Source organism: Mastomys coucha, unplaced genomic scaffold, assembly GCF_008632895.1.
Source record: "Mastomys coucha isolate ucsf_1 unplaced genomic scaffold, UCSF_Mcou_1 pScaffold22, whole genome shotgun sequence".
NCBI lineage: Eukaryota > Metazoa > Chordata > Mammalia > Rodentia > Muridae > Mastomys > Mastomys coucha.
This window is the reverse complement of record NW_022196905.1, coordinates 8,062,418-8,068,200: the sequence shown is the minus strand read 5'-3', so window position 1 is coordinate 8,068,200 and position 5,783 is coordinate 8,062,418. Positions and strand designations below refer to the sequence as shown.

Here is a 5,783-nt window from a genome sequence, read left to right as displayed (position 1 = left end):
CTAATGTCAGATTCCTGCCAATCGGCCACCCAAATGCTCCCCACAATAAAGCAGGGCATGATGGTGCATACTCCTTTAATCCCAGCACCTGGGAGGCAGAGGCACGTGGATCTCTGTGAGTTCCAGGCTGGCCGGGCCAGCCTCAACTACATAGTGAGTTCCAGGAGAACCAGAGCTGAATAGTGAGACCCTTGTCTCAGAAACAAAACAAAACAAAACAAAACAAAAGACCACATTTAAACCTTTAAACAATTCAATTTGCCGGGCGGTGTTGGTGCATGCCAGGCGGTGGTGGTGCACGCCTTTAATCCCAGCACTTGGGAGGCAGAGGCAGGCAGATTTCTGAGTTCGAAGCCAGCCTGGTCTACAGACTGAGTTCCAGGACAGTCAAGGCTATACAGAGAAACCCTGTCTCGAAACAAACAAACAAACAAACAAACAAACAAACAAAAAAGACCAAAAAAATTTTCAATTTAAACATCAAGTTTAGGAGCCAGGTATGGTGGTGCCAGTTTATAATCCCAGCACTTCAAAGGCCAAGATGGGCAGATCTTTGTGAATTTAAAGCCAGCCTATTCTACATAGTGAGTTCCAGAATAGCCATAGCTACCTAGTAAGTCCTTGTTTTAAAACAACAACAATAACAACAACAAAAACAAAAAAACAAAACAACAACAACAACAAAACTAAGGAAAAAAAAGACAGGGTTGTAACTGGGCATGATGACACATGCCTATAATCCCAGTTTTCCAGAGATGAAAGCAAGGGCATTGAGAGCTAAACAAACTCTTTACTAAGAATGAAGTTTTAAAGCTGACCTGAAGCTGACTGTGTAGACCACACTGGTCCTGAACTCAGAGATCCATCTTTGTTTGCCTCATGAGTGCTGGAACTAAAGGCATCCTTGAACAAACAAATATATATATATATATAACAACATTGGGCCCTCGAGATGGCTCAGTGGTTGAAAGCTCTTGCCTTTAAGCCTGAGGACCTAAGTTCAAGCCTTGGGACCACACAGGAAAGAAATGACTCCAGTAGGAGTTCTCTGACCTCCACACACCCACAGACATAACTTATACACTTAGTCACTGCTCTATAAAGGCAACGAGACACCATGAGCACAACCACCATGACACAGCAACCCTTTTAAAAGAAGCCATTCAATGGGAGCTTGCTGATAGGAGCTTAGTCCCATTATCATGGCGAACAGTGCTGTAGCACAGGCAGGCATGGTGCTAGAGAAGAAACTGAAGAGTTCTACACCTGGATTCACAGGCAGAAGGAAGAAAGCAACTGGGCCTGGCTTACTGATGGTTCTACTTATGCAGGCACCACCTAAAAATAGACAGCTGCAGTATTTACAACCCCCACATTCTTATGTTTTAGTTCCAGATGTAGTCAAGTTGACAACCAAGAATAGACATCAAATGCAAAAATAAATGTAAAAAGTTTCAAGCAAAATTTCGAGGTGTTGATTATTTGTAAATTATATGAAAAGGAAGCCTGATCTGAAGAAACCCACCTTCCTCTTTAGTAAGAGTCTCACTGTATAGCCCTGGCTGTTCTTAAACTCACTAACCTCAAAGTCACAGAGATCTGCTTGCTACTACCTCTCAAGTGCTGGGATTAAAGGGCAAATACAATGTCTCACTCTCTAGCCTAGTCTGGTCTCAAATTCATAGATCTTCCTATCTCAGTTTCCCAAAGGCTGAGATCACAGGTGTGAGTCACCACTGCCAAGTGTTTTTGGAGATGATGGTTCTTGGATCAGAGATATGTGCCACCATACCTGCCCTGAATTTCCCTTTCAGGAAGAAAGGAGAACTGAGATACCCCTCCAGTGCTGGGACTAAAGGTATGCGCCACCACTGCCCAGCCAGAAGGAGCTGTTCTAATAAAGTTCAACTGCACAAGAGCAGAGGTAAGGAACCTAGAAAGTAGAAGTGGCAAAGAATGCCATAATATCAGTACCCTGTAGGCAGAGGCAGGGGGATCTAGACATTAAAGTCATCCTCTGGTACCTAGAGAGTCTGAAGCCAGCTTGGGTTACATGAAACTGTAAAATAAAATAAAATAAAATAAAATAAAATAAAATAAAATAAGCAAACAAAGAAATAAAGATAAATAAAAGACAAAAGAAGGGGAAGAGGCAAACCTCTGAGAATCTCCAGTTTCATTTTCTAATTTGTGTTCTTTTCTTTTTCTTTTCATTTCTTTCCTTCTGTCTTTCTCCCTTCCTTCCTTCCTTCCTTCCTTCCTTCCTTTCTTTTTCTTTCTTTCTTTCTTTCTTTCTTTCTTTTTTTCTTTCTTTCTTTCTTTGGTTTTTCAAGACAGGGTTTCTCTATATAGCCCTGGTTGTCCTGGAACTCACTCTGTAGACCAGGTTGGCCTCAAACTCAGAAATCTGCCTGCCTCTGCCTCCCAAGTGCTGGGATCAAAGGCATGTGCCACCACTGCCCAGCTCTTTCTTTCTTTTGTTCCAAGACAGGGTTTCTCTGTGTAGCCCTGGCTATCCTGGAACTTGAACTATAGACCAGGCTAGCCTCAAACACAGAGATCTGCCTACTTCTGCTTCTGGAGTGCTGTTATTAAAGATGTATGCCACCACAACCCGGCTCTATTTTTTTTTTTTTAACTTTTAATTTTATATATGATTGTGTGTGTATATGCAGGAATGTACAAGTGCCCACAAAGACCAGAGGCATCTGATCCCCTGCACCTGGAGGTCCAGGCAGGTGTGAGCTGGTTATGGATGCTGAGAACTAAACTCGGGTCCTCTGCAAGAACACTAAGCACTCAGCTGCTGAGCCATTTCTCCAGCCTCAAATCCCTGTCCTGCTTCCAAATATTTTCACAGTCTAACTTTGTAACTTAAACTTTTGTTGTTGTTGTTCTTAGGATTGTTTTTGTTTTTTATGCTTGTTGTAAGACAAGGTCTCATATAGCCAGAGCTGGCCTGGAATTTCTGTTGCTCCATCCCCTGATGCTGGGATCATAGCTGTGTGCCACCATACCTGGCTTATATCACTACGTTTTCAAAGAATGGGCAGACATAAAGAGTTGTTCACCCTGGGTAATTCTTGCCATATTGCAGTAACATATTCCCTGAAGGAGCAGAATTTGGAATAGAGATGTGTGTTTCTAAGGAAGGCTTGCTTGTCCCCTGAGCAAACCTTGGAAGTTTGCTATCTGCCAGGAGACCACATTGTCTCAGTTCTTAGACAGCCAACAACGTTATTTCCTGCACAAGACCTTGGTGGTCTTCTGTTGGTTCTCTTCATGATTTGTTTGTGACTCTGTTTTTATCTCAACATTCTAGGCAATTCAGGCAACCTGACTTTGAAGCCCCACTTTACTGTGTTGTTTCTGCCAGTTCTTTCTCTACCCCTTTATTTATTTGTAGTACTGGACACCAAACCCAGGCTTCCTGCATGCTCTGCCACTAGGCTATACTCCCCGCTCCCCTGCACCCCCCACCTCATAGGTCACTTATAACTTTGTTTTCCTTGAGATGGGCTCTTGTTTTGTATCTGGAACTCACTATATAGCCCAGACCATCCTCGACCAGCTAGCCTTGCTTCCTTGACCTCTGAGTGCTGGGGTTACAGCTGTGTCTAGATTCTTTTTACATCAGTTTAATGATCTGCCCCCTCCCTCCCTCCTTTTACCCTTCCCTCTAACCTTATTTTTGCTACTGAAGAAATATTTGCTAATCTTTTGCCCTACCCCTGTTAAGCTTCAATGCTTAAAAATACAGAACCAACCCTACTCCATCCACAAGAAAATGGGGAGAAGCCATCCTTGTCCCAACCTCAATTTTGATTCCCTAAAGGCAGAGATCAACAGAGGAAATTCCTAGGGGCTGCCCTGGTGCCTACAGTCCTTTGTGTTCACAGGAAAGAACTCCAGTTTGAAGTGTGAAAAGGCTGAGCAGGGGCGCTGCCCTCTTGGTCACAGCTTATACAAAAGTACCCCCACTACTGAGATTCAGCCAGAGGGTCCTCAACAGAGATGACAGGAGCCTGGAGGCCCAAAGTCTTCAGGCTCCTGGAGCTAGGAGCAGGTAAACTTGTGCGATAGATAGAAAGATGTGGAGCCATTTAAATTCTAAGAACTCTACTGGAGGCTTACTTCCAGTGGGTTACATTTAGTATTCTGTATTTCCCTATAACACTAGAGCCCCTCCTACTGTGGGGTAAACTTGGGTAAATTCTGACACAGCTAAACTTGCTTCAAAGCTTCCTAATTGTGGCAATAGAAGCATGGATTCTTCAGGCAACACAGGCCATTGGGACAACTTAGATTTTGCAAATGCTAGACTAGATGAGGGGCTGGAGAAATGGCTTAGGGGTTAACAGCACTTTGCCACTTTTCCAGAGGACCTGAGTTTGGCTCCTAACATCACATCAGGCAGCTCACAACAGCCTATAACTCCAGTTGCAGGAAATCTAACACTCTCTTCTGACCTCTGAGACAATCTGCACACACATGCTTATAACACACACACACATAGACATTAAGTAAACTTTAAAAAAATGGGTGTAGTACCTTGAAGCTTTCTGAACCCCTGGACTAATCTATATAGTATGGCTTTCTTGGCTTTCAGAATCCTTTCTTCACAGCATAGACCTTTGTACACAAGAAGCTTTGTAGTTTTTATCCTGGTACAATGGGAAAAAGTTGGAACTGGTTACATTGGTAAAATTCATAAAATGCTATTTTAAAAGTTTCTTTTTTTTAACTATAATAGTTTTATTAATTGAGAATTCCATATGTACAATGTATTTTGATCATGTTTACACTCTGCTCCCTCCCACTAAGAAGCCCTTTTCAAAGCTAGGCATGCTGGCCTGCAATGCCAGCTTTTGTGAGGCTAAGGCAAAGGATCACAAATTCCCAGGCTGGGCCTCTGCAGGAGGCCAGCACTGCTTTCTCATTCTTTAGTGTAGAGGTCTGCAGGCTTGTTTTGTCCCAGCGTCCTGTGTAGCATATGGTTCTTGCTCAGCTGTCATGTTACTTATTTAGTTATTAAGACAAGGGCTCATATATCTCAGGCAGGCCTGGAGCTTCCTATGTAGCTGAGGGGAACCCTGAATTCCTAATCCTCCTATCTCTACCTTCCTATCACTAGGATTACAGGCATGTGCTACCTACTATATCATTTATTTATGTATGTCTCTGTGTATATATAATATATATATATAAAATGTATGTGTATATATATGTATATATGTGTATACACATACACACACATATATATATATATACACGTATATATACACATATATAAAATGGCTTTTAAAAAGGTTTTTTTTGTTTGTTTGCTTTTTGGTTTTTCAAGACAGGGTTTCTCTATGTAGCCTTGACTGTCCTGGAACTCACTCTGTAGACCAGGGTAGCCTTGAACTCTGAGATCTACCTGCCTCTGCCCCCCAAGTGTTGAGAATAAAGGCATGTGCTACCACTGCCTAGCACTGTTGATTTGTTTTGTTTTGTTTTATTTTTTTGAGACAGGGTTTCTCTGTGTAGCCCTGGCTGTCCTGGAACTCACTCTGTAGACCAGGCTGCCACGAACTCAGAGATCTGCCTGCCTCTGCCTCCCAAGTGCTAGGATTAAAGGTGTGCACCACCACTGCCTGGCAGCACTGTTGATTTTTATTAACCTTTATTTTAACTTTATGTGTTTGGGTGTTTTACCTGCATGTATGTCTGTTTACTATATGCATGCATTGCCTTTGAAGGGCAGAATTTCTCTCTTTCTTTTCTTTTTTTTTTTTTTT

At 42.5% G+C, this 5,783-nt stretch overlaps 1 long non-coding RNA gene across 1 annotated transcript in view; it reads right to left on the bottom strand.

The window, feature by feature from the left end:
- Positions 1 to 5,783, bottom strand: part of LOC116071064 — a 55,011-nt gene that overhangs the window by 41,703 nt on the left and 7,525 nt on the right. The window contains exon 2 of the long non-coding RNA XR_004110693.1: positions 4,552 to 4,664. This is a non-coding gene — a long non-coding RNA (uncharacterized LOC116071064). The remainder of the gene's footprint in view (positions 1 to 4,551; positions 4,665 to 5,783) is intronic.